This window comes from Bemisia tabaci, chromosome 10 (assembly GCF_918797505.1).
Source record: "Bemisia tabaci chromosome 10, PGI_BMITA_v3".
Lineage (NCBI taxonomy): Eukaryota > Metazoa > Arthropoda > Insecta > Hemiptera > Aleyrodidae > Bemisia > Bemisia tabaci.
In genome coordinates this window covers 36,635,396-36,654,778 of record NC_092802.1, presented here as the reverse complement: position 1 = coordinate 36,654,778, position 19,383 = coordinate 36,635,396, and the positions used below count along the sequence as shown (strand labels likewise).

The 19,383-nt window shown below is 36.5% G+C and overlaps 1 pseudogene; it reads left to right on the top strand.

Annotated features, from left to right (window-relative positions):
• LOC109033217 (cytoplasmic FMR1-interacting protein-like) overlaps positions 1-15,751 on the top strand; it is a 28,112-nt pseudogene extending 12,361 nt beyond the window's left edge.
• Positions 15,752-19,383: the final 3,632 nt, after the last annotated feature.

The window sequence follows — 19,383 nt, the reverse complement described above, 5'->3', positions numbered from 1 at the left end:
TTTTAACCTTGACTTTCCTTTGCCAAGGCAACTTGTTACAACTACACGGAAGAGGACAAATTTGCGCTAATCAAGGTTATTGCTATGATCTAAGGCCTGCAAGTTTTAATGTCTCGATGGAAACCTTCTTTACCGAAGCCATCCGACGCAATATTTATGCGGAACTCCAGGACTTTGTGCAAGTAATTCTCAGAGAGCCTCTCTGAAAAGCCATAAAGAACAAGAGAGACCTAATCAGAAGGTACATTATCTATTCCTTTCTTTCCTTTAAATTTCTTCAATTCTTATCTTTAAAGTATTATTTTTTAGGGTGACGAGCTTTTAAAAAGTCAGGTGCAACGTGGAAATGGCGGAGCATTCTGTTGCAGAACTTTGAAATTCTTTCCGCAGGCCATAACATCTAATTGTTTTCGATTCCAAGAGATTTGACACCAAAAAAAAAAAAAAAAAAAAAAAAAAAAAAGTGAACATTTGAACTCAGAAGCATCAATCTACCTTTAAATGAAGTCCATGGTACTGTTTCTAATTAGTGACAAGATATATTCATTGAAATTGTTTGACAATTGAAAACAGCGATTCCGAGCTTATTTTAAAGCTAGATTCGTAGACTTTTTTCATGAACATTCCTCAAAGATTAGTTGCCTTCCGCATGACACGGACAGGAATGTATCCCGATTGCGTTTTTCAGTATTTTTCATTGACATCTTATTTTTTCACAGGAATACCATTGCAATAATTCGTCTGAAATTTCCAGTGACCTTTCTCACATCAGAGAGGAGACTCTAAAATTTTCAGACACATTTGTGCAAAATTCTCAGTTCATGGAAAACTAAAATGTTTGTAGAAGATACGTTTCCTAGGGCTGTAGATCTTCGATTGATCTAAAGACAACTTTTTGGTTTTGCCAACTTAATACTTGCAATGGCTTAAATTTGAAGTTAAATCTGCAAGGGTAGCAGTCAAAGAACCCTATTTTTTATGTTTGCAAGAACTTCGTAGGAAGTAGGGTCGATTCAAAATTATAATTCATTATTGCTTTGTGAATTAATTTTTGTATCTCTCCTTTTCAGGTATGTCTTATACCTGTCGGATCTCTACAATGACAGTGCTCATTATGCCGCGACTGTCTTTCGCAAACAATTTTCATATGATAAAGTTGAGGCAGAAGTCAATCTGTGCTTCGATCAGTTTGTATATAAACTTAGTGAGCAAATATTTGCTCATTATAAGCAACTCGCAGCAAGGTATTATTTGTTTATTAGCCGGTTTATATATACTTTTTTTTTTTTATTTCCTCGCTTCCGTATTTTACATTTTTCTTTTTCATTTTACTGATTGTTTTTTTTTTCGATAAAGTTTCCTAAGAAACTAATCCTCTGTTGATGCTTGGTAATTAGTTGGCTATGTATTGACAATGCATGGTTAATTTCTTGTTGTGAAACTTTTTTAAGTCAAATTTTCTTCTCCCAGAAAAATTTTAACCTGCTTAAATTAGCGAGTTTTAATTACAGAATATAATCAATTCTTTCTTTCCTTTCAATAATTTTTTTTATTCATCTACTTATCAATTTTTTTTATCACCATCTATTTATCACCATGTAACATCAGGGTGCGGCTTATTTCAGTGATGTAGGAAAATTGACTAGGTCCGGGTGGCAATCGGTTCTATCTATTGATATAATAGGCTGTATAAAATTTTAGCCAATTTGAAGCTTTTTAAATAATGCTCAAAGGGATCAAAACTACGAGCAAAATTACATTGGTTTGAATGGGTGGAAAAACGCCTGATCTGCGGAAATGCGTTTTTTTGGATCTAAAATGCGCTGAAATGAAGTGAACCTGACCAGCTTTTAGAGAGGCATCTAGGGGCCCATTCGAATCAAGAAAATCACACTTTTGACCTAAGGTGAGGGTAGGGGGGATCACTCGAGAGCAAGATGAAAAATATACACCAATTTTGTTCCAGGCTTGAGAAATAGTATGGGAGGCAACATTGTAAAGGGCCAAGTATAGTTCTCAAGGGCTAAAACAACTATTATACATTATTTTTCATCAAGTTGTGAGATACATTTGCCTCTTCAACTTCGGAACACTTATTTTGAGTTCGATCAGAAAGTCTCAAAAGCGATCACTTAACTGCAGGCGCAGCGCCTTAAAACCGGCTACACTGTGACCCCCCTGTCCCAACTCATGGGTCAAAAGTGTGATTTTCTCGTTTCGAATGGGCCTCTAGATGCCTCTCTGAGAGCTGGTCAGATCTTCTTGACTTAAGCGCATTTTAGATCCAAAAAACGCACTTTCAGGCGTTCTTCCGTCTATTCAAACTACTGTAATTTTGCTTTTGTTTGATTCCTTGGAGCATCATCGAAAAAAGCTTCGAATTGGCTAAAATTTTATACAGCCTATTATTTTCATAGATAGAACTGATTGCCATCCGGACCTCGTTGATTTTCCTACGTGATGGAAATAAGCCGCATCCAAATGTAACATTATGCAAGTGGTATTTTTGAAAAACAATTTTTACTGTTGTGAGCGCCAAATCAAGACTTTTTTTATTTATTTATTATTTTTACTCTGAGTGCCTGGCAAATTCTTATCCTAGAAGAAAAGAAAAATAAATTGTAGGTGCGATTGTTTTGTAAAATATAAAAATTTGCGTATACATTTCTTGGATCTTTCTTCTAATGTTGAATATGTGTATCTCCCTTTCAGTATTTTGCCAGATAAACGTATTCGTGTTGAGTGTGTGGCCATGGGAACCTATTTGCTGGCATATCCGAGCGCAAACCGGTACGAAAAACTGTTGAAGCAGCGCCACGTACCATTGTTGGGAAGATCGATCTATCTCAACAAACTAATCACGCAAAGCATCAACCCTGGCATGCAGAAATCTCTTGAGCTTGCCGTTTGTAAATTTGAAGGCGTTGTTGTAAGTGTTCAAAATTTTTAATTCTGTAAAGTGAGGGCGGGAAAAGCAAACCTTTATTAACAGCAGCCGATGTGTGATTATTTGTTTAATGTATTATCTGTCCTGCTCGACAAAATCTCTGCATTTCCAATCAAAGAATCGAGAAATGTGTCCCAGACAGCAGGCAAAAATGTAGTTTTCCAATCTTGAATCGGAATGAATCCATTCATGTTTTTATCAGCCTGTTAATTGAATCAATACATGCTACAGACTCTGAAGTTCAGGAATTCTTGGAAAATATTGAGTTCTTTGAGAAACAATTGGATTGCATTTTGCAAAAAGGAACCACTAGCATTGCAATGTTGCTAAGATTGTGCAACTTCTTTTGTCTTAGAGGAAAAACCCGATTATCCACTAATAGTTTCTATTTTACTCGCTAAAAACTGTAAATTTAAGACAAAAATTACCATCTACATTTCATAGTTTTTCACAATTTCCGCAATTTTATTGCAAAAGATGAAGTTGCACAATCTTAGCATCATCTCAATGCTACTGGTTCCTTTTTGCAAAATGCAATCCAATTGATTCCAGAGATTGTCAGCCTCAGAGGTGTAGCGGTCAAGGCAGTTCGCTGCCAACGCTGAGGTCCCGGGTTCAATCCCCGGAGGTGACCAAATATCAGTCATCGTGACTGTGGATGACTATGCCACTCCAATACCCTGACCCTTCGAGGTAACAGGATGCGGGAGAGACATAGTCACCCAGTATGTAATCTGTCTGCACTGTTCGACTGGGTTGTGAAAAAATCGGTGATCACTTGTAGTGTGCGCAACAGCCAGCGCTACCTAATCGTAGAGATTGCAACAACACAGTCTAACTCGGTGGAGGCATGGCCCTGCTCCGAATATTCGTGCTCTGCAGCGTCTGCCACAGTCTGTGATAAGGCCTATCGTTGTCTATCCGATGGTGTCTGAGCCTTGCGAAAATATAGAGGCTACACAATGCGTCAAGAGTACGAAGTTAAGGAGCACAGTCCAATTTCGGGGTGCTTGACGGCAGTAGCCAGTTGCCTTGGCTCCTTGAGGGCGTCTTGCCGGTAAGCCTGGCCTTACTTACTTACTTACTTACTTCGATTCCAGAGATAAGATTTGGCTTTTCCCCCCAAAGCTAAGATGATTTTAGAATCAGCAGCATAAAATCAATTAATATTTTGGTTTTTGAAGATTAAAAGAATATTAAAACTCAAAAATTAAGTCTTGGCTGGGGATGCCCTCAAAACCTGTACAAAAATTGGACGGTAATTGTTTGATTCTAATTGCTATCCTATTATAATCGTTCACCAGTTCGAAAAATCAGCCCTAATTTTGAATTGTCTTTATCTGACTGTGATTTTTAGTTAATCATGATTGAAAATGTATTTAAAAATTGAAATGTACTCTCTAATTTTTCATATCCGAGCTGAGTTTGAAAAATTGTGTGTTCATTTTGTTTCACATGAAATTTTTGATAGGGGAACAATGTCGCAAGATTTTAAACTTCTAATTGTGTGAAATCATCTTTTTCTGTTTTTTTTTTTTTTTTTTTTTTTTTTTTTTAAAAAAATATTTACCACATCGTTTAATTTACGTCCTTTTTTCTATTGCAGGAATTAGATGGTTTATTAACAAGTGAACAGGCTGTGTTATAAACTTTTGAGCAAGCATTTGAAGCTGGACGAATAAGACACCATGTTCCGAGAGGCTAATCACAGCGTTTTAGCCCCCTTTGGCAGGATTATCTTAAACTTTTTTTGGGAGCTTAATTACGACATTTTACCAAATTACTGTTACAATGCGGCAACTAACAGGTATGTGCTACGTCTGCCATGACAAAGCCTCTGATCTACAGGGTGACAAGTAAGGACAAAAGTCACTGAAAACTTGGAAAAGTCGGGAAATTTTGTGGCAGAACACTTAATCTTTTTCCTTTAACTGAAAAATGTCATTGGTTTCTCCTGCTTTCACATGTACCTTTGACGAAAGTCAGAAATTTTGCCTTTTAGTTCTGAAATTTTAGATTTTAGGGATTGTGATCAATCAAAGCTTTCTGTTGAAAAAAAAAAAAGAAAAAATACAAACAAACACCAGGGAGAAAATTGTCGTCGCCTTACTTCCTTCAGTAAAAAACGACTATACTGGAATAATTGAGAATATTTTTTAGACAATTTTGTTTGCAATTTAATCAAAATATCTTAAAATTTCTAGGAGAATAATGCATAACTTTCCTTCAAAATTTATGTTTTAGATAGGGAAATTTTGCAACTCTCAAATAATCTTATGGCAGAATACTTAATTTTTTTGTATTTTCTAACAACCCAGCTCCATCTTCTGTGTTAAATTTTCATAATATTTTAAAATGTATCTATTAGGTCAGCATTGAATAATTTTATTTTCACGGTGTATTAGGAGGGCCAAAGAGATATAGGGTCATTCCATGTCAAATCAAACCAAAATCTGACCCGACCTCTTCAGAATTTGATGAAAATTGGTACACTCATTCTACTTATCGAGCTGATTCCAAATAGTTGATTTTCTAATTACTTTGTCCATTTGTTGAACTTTTATTGAGCTTTAAAGTTCGAGTAAAATAACTGATGTCATTCCCTTCAATTGCCTGCATTTTTGGATCCGTTTATTCGATCTGAATCGTTCTGATGCCGATTAAAAGCTCCTGAAACGGTTTTTTTTTTTTTTTTTTTTTTTATTCAACTTTAAAAATTTTTCCAATAATTATTTTAAAGTCTAAAATTGAAGTATCTCAAAAAGTATCTCGATCACTCATTCCCAGCGCCTCAACAGATTCTCGGAACGCCGCAGCTCGGAGCAGCTTTCATCACCCGTCGCGCTAGCGCACCGGAAAAAATGCAGCTTTTTCGGCCATATCTTTTATCCAACGAAAACTCTCCCCTCAGTCTCCACTTTAATTTTTAGCAAGCGAGTAGATACAGGTATGACCGACCTCTGGATAAAAAATTTTAAGATTCTATCCACCCCTTTTTGAGATACTTCAATTTTAGACCTTAAAATGTTTATAAAAAAAATTTTGAAGTTCAATTCAAATTTGGTGTACATACATGGAAAAACCGTTTCAAGAGCTTTTAATCGGCATCAGAACGGTTCAGATCGAATAAATTCGGCAATTAAAGAGGATAACATCAGTTATTTTACTCGAACTTTATAGCTCAGTAAAAGTTCAACTAATGGACAAAAAAATAAAAAAATAAACTATTTGGAATCAGCTAAATAAGTAGAGTGAGTGTACCAATTTTATTGATTTATTTATCACATAACGAGCTAAAGCCCAAACAAAATAGAACAATATAAAGATAGCGCAAAAACAAAGCTTAAATGAAGACAAACAAAATAACAACAAGTAAGAAGTAAAGATAAAATAGAAAACAAAGTACCCTACATTTCATACATACATCACATACATTTTCACAGTATTTCAGCACCTCCCCTTTTAAAACATTTTTAAACTGAGAAAATACAAGAGAAGAGTTAGCGAGATGAGATGATAACTTGTACCAGGACCTTTTAATTCTGACCACTACAGAATTGAAGCGATATGACGTCCTGGAAGGATCATCATACAAAGGCCTGGAAACTCTTAAAGAATATTCTAACTCTCTCGAACTGTAAAAACTTAACAAAACAGGGGGCTTAACATAACCATTTAAAATTTTAAACACAAAAATTAAATCATGAAGGTGGTGCTGCTATTCAATTGAAGGAATGTTGAGCTCTACTGACAACCTGCTGTAGTTATGGTCCAGAATGCCCATAGACCTCTTAAGCTTAAAAGACAAAAAACGTTAGAACTGATGTTGGATGGACTCGAGCATCTGCCTCCCTTTCTGGGTAGATGGTGACTAAATGGGAGCTGCATAATTGATAATTGGTAATACGAGTGACTTATATAGATACAATATGGTATCTACGCTAAAGTCCATGGAGATCTTCCGAATAAAACCAAACATTTTTAATCTTTTCAGTGTGATTGACAAGATATGATTATCAAACGAAAAATCAAAAGAAAAAATAACACCAAGATCTCCAACCGAGGACACGCGATTTAAATTTGAGCCATTAATGGAGTGGTCAAAGTGAACAGGTGAATGATGTTTAGAAAAAGAAATGGCATTACATTTGGAGATGTTAAAGGGAAGGTCGTTACTGGTGGACCATTCTGAGAGAAAATCAAGATCCTGCTGAAACAAAATAGATTCGCGGACATCATGGACAATAGCGTGGACTTTGAGGTCATCAGCGAAGAGTAATGCTTTAGCGAATTTCAATTTAGAGACTAGATCATTAATAAAAATCAAAAAGAGAATTGGAGCCAAACGGGATCCCTGGGGTGCGCCTGACAGAACTTCGATAAGTTTGGACATGACCCCTTTGAATCCAACGATCTGAAGTCTACCTGTAAGGTACGATTCAAACCATTTCAGCAGGTGTTTATTGAGGTGGAAATTCTGAAGTTCGTTAATTAGCAGCTTATGGTTAACACTATCAAAAGCCTTGGAAAAGTCTGTATAAACTGCGTCCACCTGACAGGAAGCATCAGGAGCTGTAGAAATAAAATCACAATACACAGCTAAATTGGAGACAGTAGATCGACCTGCTACAAAGCCATGCTGTTCTTGACATATTTTATCCCCAACAGCATTGATAAGCATGTCAGCGATAATCTTATCAAATAATTTGGGAATAGAACTAATGATGGAAATTGGTCTATAGTTCTTAACATCATGCTTATTTCCGGACTTATGGATAGGAGTAATGAAGGAAATCTTCCAGGAGGATGGAAATATCCCTGATGACAAGGATTCGTTAAAGAGGGTAGTTAGAGGTTTTGCTAAAACGCTGCTACAATTTAATAAAAACAGTGGGTGGACACCATCTGGGCCCACACAACCATTCAGCTTAAGCGAGCAAATGGCATTGCGCACAATCTCCTCTGAGATCTCTGGAAAGTCGATTAGTTCCTCAATTTTAAAAAGAAAGTTTAATTTTCATCAAATTCTGAAGAGGTCGGGTCAAATTTTGGTTTGATTTGACATGGAATGACCCTATAAGGTGTTAAATATGGGTGGTGCCGTAAATGTGCAAATGGTACAGATGCCCCCTTCTTGAAAAATATAGAGAAACGCTTTATGATTTCAAATCATATGCAGTAGCTCCAGCTACTGTTGAAAATAGAAACTTATCTTCTGTGGCCCTCTCGTTCTAATTCCGAAAAATGTCTTGTCTTGTTCTTTTTCCGATTTCATTAACTTAAATTTAAATGTCTTTAGGTTTGTGAAATGCTGTGGAATCACGTTTACCAACCCTGTGCATAGAGACAAGCCTCCACAAATGGGTCACGCTTATCTCTGGGGCAGCAATCAACTGAATCTTGCTTACACAACAATTTATAGTCAATATACAGGTAAGGAGACAGTCATCTTTTTCCAAATAACCATCATTAATTCATTTTGGCCCACATTTACAGGTACTTTCAAAGGCCCCATTTGGCCCCAGACCAGTTCTTTTGGTAATAAAAAGAAAAATACTTGGGAGAAAGAACCTCCTTTTTACTATTCTTTAACTTGGCGTCAACTTCACATCAGCGGTGTTAATGTATAATAAGAGCTTCATTAAGTGCCTTTTGTGCTGGAAAATTAAGTCCTGAATTTGTGAAAACTTTGTGCAGTAATGTCTCGTTTACTTAGCTTTTAAAGAGATTTTGGTTGCCCAGCAAAAAGCAACAATATTTTGAAAGCTAATTATATTAATTTTTACAGGGTGGCCACAGTCGAAGAATATGGAGAAATGTCAGGGAATTCTTAAAAGTCCGGAAAATGACAAATGTGTAGGGATAAATGTCGAACCACATTTATTTGCTTTTTACAAAGGATTTGAAGTCTCGAACAACAAATTTTTTGTATTAACTATTTCAAATTAAGTCTATATAACCATTTTGCAGTTCTTCAATTGTTATGAAATGTATCAAGAAAACCAGGAAAATGTCAGGGCAAATAATTTTCTAAATTCTGTAGAAACCCTGTTTGTAGGATGTTTATTTAAAACAAAAGTAACAATAAATGTGTCTTGATCTGTGAGAAGGGACCTTATCTTCTGGGAGAATATTTTCTTTAATTTTTTGCAAACACTTAAACCGTGTTTTTCCTACAACCAAAAATTTTTTGTCTTGGGAATTCAGGACCAATATCTTTCAATTTTTTAGATTTCAGGGTCAAACCTGTGCTGAAATATCCATATTTTCTTCCTCGTGCATTTTTCAAATGTTAAGAAGAATTTGCTCGCGGGAAAGAAGGTCCCTAACTTAACCTCTGTTCGCACAGAGATTTTTCCTCTGTAGTTCTGACTTCTTTCTCTGAAACTGTGAAAAGAATGACGTAGTTAGGTTTGAAGAATCCACAAATAAAAGGGAAGAAAACTCAATCTAACATGTATTACAAATTGACGGAGCAATTCCGCAACCACGTATCTCGTTTGTGGTGTTTGGAAATCTCCCCTTCTATTTTATTCTTTTAAAGGAGAACGAATGGACAACATTCTTGAAGTTTTCGGAGAATTTTCTTGGCACTGAGAAGAAAAATCACGGCAGTTTTAAAGAATTGTCATTGAGTAGTTCCTCATTTAAATAATTAAGTATGTCAGGAAGTCTGCGGCATCGCTAACCGAGATATGTGGTTGCAGACTTTACACTGTCAAAATGTGTAAAATTAAGACCGAAATGTCTTTATCTTACTAGATAAATTCCCTGTTTATAAGCTTTATTTTATGTTTCAATGTCATTATCATCCTTGCACTCAACTCTTATCCGCCTCTGTTGTAGGTTTTGTCGGCCCTTGCCACATGCGCCATATGTGTAGATTATTAGGTTACCAAGGCATCGCAGTAGTGATGGAAGAGCTCCTCAAAATCGTCAAATTACTCATCCAAGGAAACCTCCTTCAGTTCACTAAGACTTTGATGGAAGCAATGCCCAAAACATGCAAGCTTCCACGATATGACTATGGATCTCCAGGTTTGTTCAAGTTATCATCCTATTTTTACTTTCTCGCTCTCCTAGGGTAGAGAGGAAGTATTGTCATCCTCCAAGAAAAAAAAAAGAAAAAAAAGTTGAAATTTTATCATTTCTAGACGTTTTAAGGTCCCAGGAGTCAAAATAACCATACTTGAAAAAATGTGTGTCCGTCCGTCCGACGTCCCCAAATCTGTCTACAGCGATATCTCAGAATCTATCTGTTCGATTTCATTCAAAATTCTCACAGAACACCATATTTATGGTCTCCTTATGCACGTCAAACGATTTTGGGGTACGCTAAAATTTGGGGGGGCTAGGGTCAAATTGGGTTAAAGGTCCATTTTTTTAATCTGCCGATAAATTCTTCTTCTTTTTTTGAATTTGTTTTGTTCCCTATGCAGCTGTGCTGAGGAAAAACGCTGAAATGCACAGAAATGACACTTAGTGAGGATCAGTTTCCTCCAAATTGAACTTAATAGAAGGAAAAAGATAGCAAAATCTGAAGGTAGATGTAACATTTTTGCTTTGCTCGGCAGGAGAAGCTCTAACGTAAAGAACTTAAGTCACATTTTTCTCCTCAAATTTCACTCACTAAATGATGGATGCACTTGCCAGTTTGGAAAGTAAATTCTTGAACCTAAAATGAATGTTCACCAGGAAATGAATCTAAAGATTTTTTTGTTTTTCGTTTGCAAATGTTTGGAAGATCAGTTTCTCTTTGTTTATTTAGTCAATTTAGTGTCGAATAGCGTCATCCGAGTGTCACACATGTACTTTCTTACGAATATGTAGCAGAGCAGAGAATGAAGAGGCAAGAAAAGTAATCTTTCTTAACTACGGCATTCTTTTAAGTGTTAAAAATATTTTTTGTTTATCCTTGAAAAATCCCTAACACTCCATAATTTTACTCATTTAAATTCCTTGAGTAGTCCTTGATTTTGGTTTTAATGAGCTGCCATGAGCTCTGGTCAGTTAATCATGGTCATGTTATGGTGAGTGAAAAGTAATTAATGATCTCTCTTCTAATTTCCAGGGGTCCTAGGTTATTATCGTGCTCAATTAAACGATATCGTGCAATACCCAGCTGCCAGGATGGAACTGTTTCACAACTTCCGTGAGTTCGTCAACACAATCCTATTTTGTCTGCTTATGGAGAATGCACTTTTAATTATGGAATGCACTCTCCCAAGAAGAAACGTGCGATCTAGTCCATGCTGCCGCATTCCAGAACATCTTGCCAAGGCCGTTTTGTAAAGGTAAAGATTCTCTCCATCTGAAGCTTGAAATTTCCGAAAAGTATTCGAAATACGCAACTTTCAACGAATAGTCCAAGATCCCCTCCAAAAAATTTCAAATTTTTAGAGGGGTCCTGAAAAGTTATAGAATTTTGTCCAACTCTGAAAAGCAAGTGGATTTTGCTGAGGAATCTTGACATTTTTTCCTTCAGCTAAGAATTATGTTTTTTTCAATTTCATAAGACTGCGTGCTTAAAATTTTTCTTGAAGAAAAATTTTATCTCTTTTCCCAAAAGAAAGACAAAGTCTTAACTCAGAAAAAATGCGGCATGTTTTCCGTTTAAAATCTTTCGCCGATAACAATTCACTCAATACAAAGTTCCGAAATCAAGTTCTGAATAAGATATGAACAAATATTTTAAATTAAATAAAACTGAAGTCTGATAAAACAAATGACATCACTTGTATTTTTGCCGTTTAACCAATGTTAATTGTAAACACTTCAATCTTGTTCAGGAGTTGATTTCTAGACGTCTCGTTGTGTAATTTGTTTTCCTCGTCAATATCAAAGAGTAAACATGCTGCACAGTACTTAATCTCATAGCCTTTGTAAAGGCTCATTATCGTATTTTGCTCTTGTGTTTGGAAAAGTGATTTTTTAATGGCAATTCTCTAATAATTTGCTTTATTTTTCAGAGGGTGAGAAACCAGAAGTTAAATTGCGGAAGCTAGAGGCCAAATTTAATTCTCTTCATGTGGTCGCGCATGTAGAAAAACTTGGATCTGCCAAGGTGAGTAATTTATAAGTTAGCATCCTATCGAAAAGAAAAAATTATGTTACGGCTTGCCTTTAGATACGATGAAAGTAACTGATATAATGATTCCCGTCGTTCTGTATGAAAATTGGACAACAGCAAATGTATTTAGGCTGGTTCCAATTTTAATCCGTCCAATTAATGTGATAATATCAATTGTATTTATCAAATGAGATCCTCAATACGATACATAGGGTGTCCCAAAAGTACTGCACGTTTTTTTTTTTGGGGGGGGGGGGGCAAACGGTAGCAGATATCAAAATGCGGTTTATGTAGAGTTAATGTTCTAGGAAATACCCATAAAACAAGACCAATCCGAGCTCACTAAGTAAAAAATGACTAAGTTACAGTGTTTTGAAAATGATAAGTCGAACTGACACCTCCAGGATTTTTAGTTTATTGCATTCTTTGATTTTCAAGGGATGGTGTAGCAACATTTTCTCCCTCTTGGGCAGACAATCACTAAGGAGTACTACAGCTCTGTACTAATGACACTATGTGAGCACATTGCCAAGAAGCGGCCAGAGATGAAGGAGACATGGCTCCTGCACCACGACAATGCCCGCCCCCACACGGCCCAGTACACTAAAGAGAATAGATAAACATAGGATTGTCTGTCTTCCGCATCCCCCTACAGCCCGGACCTTGCACCCTGCGACTTTTGGTTATTCCCTATGTTGAAGAAGGGCTTAAGAGGCAAGAGGTTTAACTCCGTCAACGAAATAAAAAGAGCTGTTGAAACTTTCTTGAACAACCTCAGGAAAGAAGATTTCGAAAAAACATGTTTGCTGAAGTGGGAAGAATGGTTGCAGCGCTGTGTGGAAAGTGAAGGAAGGTACTTTGTGAAGAAAACTCGTGTCCAGTCGTCTATTGAAGATGAGCATATGCTAGTAATCTTGGTAAGATTCTGTTAAATTAATTTATTAAAACCACTTGGATCTTTAATTCTTTGTTTATTTTTTTTCAGAAAAAAATGCTATAAATCCTGGAGGGGTTAGTTCGATATGTCATTTTTAAAACACTGTGACTTAATCATTTTTCGACTTAGAGAGCTCGGATTGGTCTTGTTTTATTGGTATTTACTAGAACATTAACTCTACACAAACCGTACTTTGATATCTGCTACGTTCGTCTGGGAAAAAAAAAGTGCAGTACTTTTGGGACACCCTATGTAGGAGCAATTCAGTCTCATCAGGTTGCTATTCAAGCGTGGTTCTGTATAATGTCAAGATCTTTTTCTCTTCGTTTCTCTGTGCTGTTTTTTCTTGTCTTTTGGTTTCGATCAATAATTTCTGCTTTTTGTCTTCTTCAAGCTAACTATGATTGCCAAAGAACGAGACCTTTTGACCCGCGAGAGATTGTGCTGCGGTTTGTCGATATTTGAAATCGTCTTGTCTCGCCTTCGTGGGTTCCTTGATGATCCCATCTGGGTAGGAGCACCACCCACCAACGGAGTCATGAATATCGATGAGCGCACGGAATTTCATAGGCTGTGGTCTGCTCTGCAGTTTGTTTATTCCATTCCTGTTGTAGAGCGATGGAATTCACTGTCGAGTGAGTACTCTTTCTTGATATTGTATTTATAACAGGGGACTGTCCAGCTGAATTCCAAACTACTCCCAACTCTTCCCCCCCCCCCCTTAATGTTACTTACTGCGTCTCTACTTAACTTTGGCCCTTTTCATTTCTTTTAAAGAAAAGTATAACATTGATTTTATTTAAAATATGGTGCAGTACTGATTATGATGTGTAAAAGATTTATAGAAAATGTTGAACGGTTGTGTTCTTTTCAAAACTCGAATCAGAAAGGCGTTGCTGTTGTGTTGTACTGCTCAAATGTGTCCAAATATGGATGTGTTGCAATATTTTTCATTCTTTGTTCCTTTTTTATTTTTCAAGTGTTATTGTTTGCCCTAGTATTTTTCTGCAATAATAACTCCCAATAATCTAGTGCAAGTAGATGCAAGAAAGTCTTCAGGGACTTCCCTCAAAAAATGGGTGTTCTACTTCACTCATCGCCCTTGCAGGATGAGACCCCTTTCCAAAGAGTGTTTAATTCAAGTAGACAATATTTATAAACATATTAATGTGATTTAATCTCTGGATGGTTTATTTTCTCTTTTACTATGATTCTTGTGTCGTCTTCCAGGGAACTTTTCGGTGAAGATCTCAACTGGGCTGGTTGGACGATGATTGTTCTTCTAGGACAGCAATGCAGATTCAAAGCCCTCGACTTCTGTCATCATATTTTAAGAGTCCAGAGGGTTGACGGGAAAGATGAAAACGTCAAAGGCATTGTAAGTCCATTTAATCATTTTTTAAAAAACATTTTTGTCATCGTCCCCCTCCCCCCCCCCCCAATCAGTTTTGAAGTAATAAGCAGTGGCTAAATATAAAAAATACTCGTGTAAAAATGAAGAGATCTTTTGTTTCTTTTCAATATTTGCCTATTCAATAACCCATGTTTATTATTTTTTTTTTTTTTTTTTTTGCCCATTAATTATTCTTCAGTTTTTTCTAAGAGGTTATTGAGTAATCACTAATCCTTTCTTGTATGGGAAGTAACAAGTTGACTTTATAGGGTGTCTCCAGCTCCTGAAAACCAGAAATTTTCAGAAAATTCCATAAGGTCAAGGAAATCTGGAAGAAGTCATGTAATTTTATGGTAGAAATCAGGAATTTGTAAAATCTTGAATGTTGAAATCTGAAAAAATATCACTGGTATCCACGCAATCAAAAAGGAGCTCATCAATTTGGTTAGGAGCTCATCAGTTTGGTTAGGAGCTACGTTTTCGTCATTTGTAGTGAAATTAACCTATGTCAAAAATTTTTCATTTTCAGTTCCATGTGTGAAAACAGTTGACATGGAAAGTCAGAAAATTTTAGTAGGGAAAACCTGCAAAAGTCAGGAAATTTTTTCCTGCTGAGGCTGTAGACACCCTGTTCAGCTCACAGAAATTTTCTTGGATTTTTTTTGAATGAAAACAACCTACAAAAATCGAGTTCAAAGTTGCGTAGTTTGAGCTTCCATTCCGATGGAAATTGCTGAGAAAACTAAGATAACACAGAAAAATATCTGTCCTGTTGCAGATACATTTATGAGGGACCCATTGTGATTCCTCTGCCGAGATTCATGGTCTGAACAGCATTGTTGCTAGATAGTGCTGAAATTCCAGTGCATTTCTACATTTAACTAATTGTCAATATCTTTTCTCACAATCTAACAACCTTGCTGAGCAGACATTCCAATACACAACTGCATGCAGTGGAAGCAATAAAAGAATCAGGATTTGCCCGAATAAAAGACAAATCTTGTCTAAGAAAGATTTATTGATCTGGAGTGAAAACACCTAAAATCCTTAATTATCTAAAGCATCCATCTGTTTTCTGAGTGTTGTTAATTTCTTGTTTCAGAACCTCAAACGGATGGTGGACCAAATCCGCACGTTTTAGGTGCTGAACTCTCAGATATTCCCAACGTTAAACAAGTACCTGAAAGCAAGCGAACATGATAGTGCCTCAGTCGAACATGTCTGCTGCTTCCTGCCACTGATTCACCCCTCCCTTGCAGCGACGCACACTACTATCGACCGGAGAATCTGCAGTCACAAACCGTCCATAACCTCTAAATTCCCATGCCAAAAGGAATTTGTGATTTATCAGATTAATGTAAACAGTAAAGTTTTGTCAATAATAATCTCATATGGAAAGCTGAACTCCTCTTCGGTGACTATATATTCTCCTGCTACAAAAATCACCATGCTGCAAAATGGAAGTACCTATCTTACCTACCTACACAACAACATTTAGACGGCTTAAATCCGCAATCACATATCTTGTTTGTGGTGTCTGAAAATCTCCGCCTCTATGTTATTTTCTTGCAGGAGAACAAATTGACACCATTCCTTGAAGTTTTTGCAGAATTTTCTTCGCACAGAGAAGAAAAATCACTGCAGTTTTAAAGAATTGCTGTTGAGTAGTTTTCCAGTTAAAAAATACAGTATGACAGGAAGTCTGCAACGTCCCAAATCGAGTTATGTGATTGCCGACTTACACGGTCGATTTGCACAATGAGCACTTGCTCTCAGTTAAAATTTTAAGTGTTTGTGCAGCTTTGCTTGCATTCTTCAACATTTTCTCCAAAATGTGGAGAACAAAACATTTAAATAATGCGATGGATCATTGTCATGGTTGTTCGTGCTGCAAAATTTTAGTTTAAATTTGATTCCTTTCTTATCTGATGCCGCAATCACATGCTGAATGTGGCTTGAATGTAGAAGTCTTAGTCCGATGCCTGAATTTTGCGCGTGTCGCGCTAAATTCAGCAACGATTCTCAGCGACCATCGGATAATGTCGGATTTGTCTGAACCACTCGAATAGATTTGATACACATCTGGATGAAAATAACTCGAATTTGCGAAATTTCAGCTGTTGAGCGATGACTGTTGACTTCCATATTCAGCTGCCAAATTCAGCGTGTGATTTTGGCTTATCTCAATTTACTTACACTGATATGCCTGCCTCACATGATGAATTTAGCAGCCAAATATGGGAGTCCACAGTTGACATTTTGTAAATTTGAGTTTTCTTAACAAAGATTTACATGGAATTTAGTCAAATAGTGCAGACAAACTGATTACTGCTGAGCTTGGATCTTCATTGGTACCCATAATTTTGAGCCTCAAATTCAGGCATCCATGACTTCCACATTCAGGAAATTCGGTAGGCGTTATATACAGAGGGATATTTTGAGAGATCACTGTGGTGCCAGACCGAATGTTCCACTACTGAACATTTCAAAAGAAATCGTACATGCCCTCACTAACTTTGAAAATGAGATCTGTCCCAGCAGATCAATTATTGCTATCTAGTGAATTGGATGGAATTAAAGACATAGTTAGTTTGTGCATTAAAAGATAGAACTTATGCTGTAGCATATTATGACTTATTCCCTTTTTCATAGTTTGAACGTTTGAATGGTTAAAGTCACACATGACTTTCAGGATAAATTTGAATGGTCATTGTCTACGGTTCATATGGACATGGAATGATATTCACAGCTGTGGGGAAACAAAACTGAGTGACAAAAGGCAAGATATGAGCAAGTTTTTTGAAGGCTTTAATTGATGAGATTTCATTTTCACTTTACAACACAATCAAATATTACTATGAAGGCAATGGTGACACACTCTTGATAAGTGATGTGACAGAAACTGATCATTAGATAAACAATGTTGAGTATCACTAGAGGTAGAAAAGTTTAACACACAACATTGAAGATTTAAATACACATATCATGATTGCAGGATCATCTACAGTTCGCCAACTATGCAGCTTCTGTGAACACATAAGATACTTTCCTTAGAAAAAAAATCATAGTATTTTCCAAGTGAAGACAGTTCTCTGCCTTCTACAGGCAAACCTTAAAATTACAGGACTGGGCCATTGTGGCAACTAAAAAAGTTGACATACCAATATTAAATGCGCCAAAATGCGTATGTAAAAAGTTAATTAGGATCCTAAAAAATGGGTTTTATTCTGCAAAGGTGTCGCCAACAATTGTAAGGGGAAGGCAGAATGCTGAATGCAGAGGTACATTCCAATAGTTATTTGACACCTGATATGGTGTTTGTTCAAAACTTCTATTGAGTCTTCAATTGACTTAATGAAGAATCATTAGAACTGTCAGTACGTGGAGTAATTAACAATAATTACAGTAACATTTATGAGTTGTTTCCTTGTTAGACTTGTACTTTTTGATCAGGAGAGTATTATGTAATTTTGTTTCTTGCAGTCTAGAAAATAGAGAAAAAGTCTGAGGAAATTAAAGAGGTTTTCTACTTACATGCTATTGAAACGCTGTGCTTGAAAAGATGGAGATATCTTACTGCAGGAACAGACAGATAATTGTGAACGTGGACGATTCAAAAAAATTTTACCATCTGCCGATTGTACAACCTCTGTGAACAAACAAGGAAATTTTTTGGGTAACAATTTTAATATTCTTCACATGAAAAGATTAATTTCATTGGGTATTTTCAGCAGACACCTGAAGTGTTGATTTTCCCCTGAGTCTTTAATTGACTTGATGAAGAATCTTTTAAACATCCAGTAGATAGGTGGAGTAATTGACAAAGATTACAGTAACATTTCGATGGTGCAAGTCGGCACATATCTTGTTTGCGGTGTCTGCAAATCTCCACCTCTATGTTATTTTTTTGAAGGAGAATAAATTGACATCATTCCCTGAAGTTTTTGCAGAATTTTCTTTGCACGGAGAAGAAAAATCACGGCAGTTTTAAAAATTTACCATTGAGTAGTTTTCCGTTTCAGAAATGAAGTATGACAGGAAGTCTGCAAGGTCGCAAACCGAGTTATGTGATTGCCGACTTACACAGACGATTTATGAATTGTTTCCTTGTTGGACTTGGTCTTTTTGAACAGGAGTGTATCCTGTAATTTTGTTTCTTGCAGTTTAGAAAACAAAGAAAAAGTCTGAGGAATGAAAAGAGGTTTTTTACTTACACAATAACGAAATGTAGTCCTGCAGTCCAAAGCTGGAGAGCGTTGGGATCAGAGTGGAAAAACAGCATTTTCCTGCACTAAACCTGAGAAATTTGAGGACCAGAATCGAACACATTTTAACTGTGAATGCGCACTAAAGAGCTGACGTTCAAGATTAGAACTGATACTCCGCATCAATGACATTTCTCCTTTGCATTTCTCACTTATTGCGATCACAAAAAAACTGATACAACTCTATACTACAGACCTAGTTTATTGCAAATCTAAGAATAAAACAGAGCTAATTATTTACGATATAGTGCTCTGTCTCATGCTCAACAATCTAATAGAACATTTTAAACACAAAGAAATCGAGGAAATGTAACCAACGCTGCTTACCCAAAAAGACCGTTGTTATTGACTAACTCGCCCCAACCTCCACCGGCAATATTTTTTCTCATCGCTGGATGGTATTTCATCCTCTGGTAAAATTATTTTCTACGGAGATATTATTTTCGCCATCTAAAATTCATCTCTCTCTCCCTAATTTTTTTCTCTCTATCTGCTATTTTTTCCTCTCCCAGCCCTCTCCTCTCACCCTCTCTCTCCGAAAAAAGTCTTTACTTTTTTTACAAACGGCCCTTTTATGCGAATTTTGAACGAAATCTAGGATGCAAGCAGGAAGGTCGGTAGCGTGCGTTGGTAGTCATCGATCCTCGCCAGTCAACAGTGTGTCAAGAGCGTGTTCTGTAACACAGGCTCAAGTCGGGAACTTATAATCTGTCTTAATGTCGGCGTCAAGCTGAAACGGGTGTTATACCACCGCAGTTATACTTAATTTGC